Raw genomic sequence first — 1,110 nt, forward strand, 5'->3', positions numbered from 1 at the left:
TGATACATCAGGGGCTATCTTGCATAATCAAATTATTTCCAGTCGTAATATGGATGAAATACTCTGGAGCCAGATTTGCAGGGAAGCTTAAAAAATCAATTTAACTAGGTAAAATGCCCATAGGTTCCAAGATATTACACTAAGCACTCTCGTTTGAGGGAGTTATAATAACTATAATTTTAAAATGATAATAATATAAATAATAATAAGAAGAATTGTGGTATTTGTTGTGCTATAATGAGGATGATATAATTTAATCATATTTATTGAGAGTTTACTGGGTGCAGAGCACTATACTAAACTCTGGGGAGGGTACAATAGAACAGAGTAGGTAGACACAATATGTTCCATGTCCATTCTCCCTCCTTCTTAGATGTGAGTCCCATGAGGGGCAGGAACTGTGTCTGACCTGATCACCTTGAATGTCTTGTCTTACGCCGTCGAGTCATTTCCAACCGATAGTGACACCATGGACACATCTCTCCCTGAATGCCCACTCTCCATTTGCAATTGTTCTGGTAGTGTATCCATTTTTCTTGGTAAAAAGATGGAAGTGGTTTACCATTGCCTCCTTCCTCTCAGTAAACTTGAGTCTCCGCCATCGATTAGACTGTAAGCCCGTCAATGGGCAGGGACTGTCTCTATCTGTTGCCGATTTGTACATTCCAAGTGCCTAGTACAGTGCTCTGCACATAGTAAGCGCTCAATAAATACTATTGAATGAACGATTCTCTCTCATGATGCTGCTCCCCAGCGTGGGTGAGTTTTGACCTGTAGCAGATGGCCTTCCACTCACTAGCCACTGCCCAAGCTCGGAATGGAAGAGATATGCCTCTGCTTGACTCTCCCTCCCATAGCCGAGACTGGTAGAGTACTGGAAACTCTCCAGGTGTGACCCTGAGAGGCGTATCTTGAATGTACCCTAGTGCTTAATACAATATTTGACATGTAGTAAGTGCTTAACAAATACCATAATATCCAATCAATTGTACTTATTGAGTGCTTACTATGTGCAGAGCACTGTCCTAAGCACTAAGGAGAGCCTAATAAAACAGAATTAGCCAACCTTCCCTTCCCACAACGAGCATTAAGCAGCATGGCTTAGTAGAA

The 1,110-nt window shown here is 41.6% G+C and overlaps 1 non-coding gene across 1 annotated transcript; it reads right to left on the bottom strand.

The window, feature by feature from the left end:
• Positions 1–769: 769 nt before the first annotated feature.
• On the bottom strand, positions 770–907 carry LOC114813925. The gene has a single exon (XR_003761669.1). It is a non-coding gene; the product is annotated as a small nucleolar RNA SNORA7 (small nucleolar RNA).
• Between the last annotated feature and the right edge of the window lie 203 nt (positions 908–1,110).

The sequence above is a fragment of the Ornithorhynchus anatinus genome, chromosome 8 (assembly GCF_004115215.2).
Source record: "Ornithorhynchus anatinus isolate Pmale09 chromosome 8, mOrnAna1.pri.v4, whole genome shotgun sequence".
Taxonomy (NCBI): Eukaryota; Metazoa; Chordata; class Mammalia; order Monotremata; family Ornithorhynchidae; genus Ornithorhynchus; species Ornithorhynchus anatinus.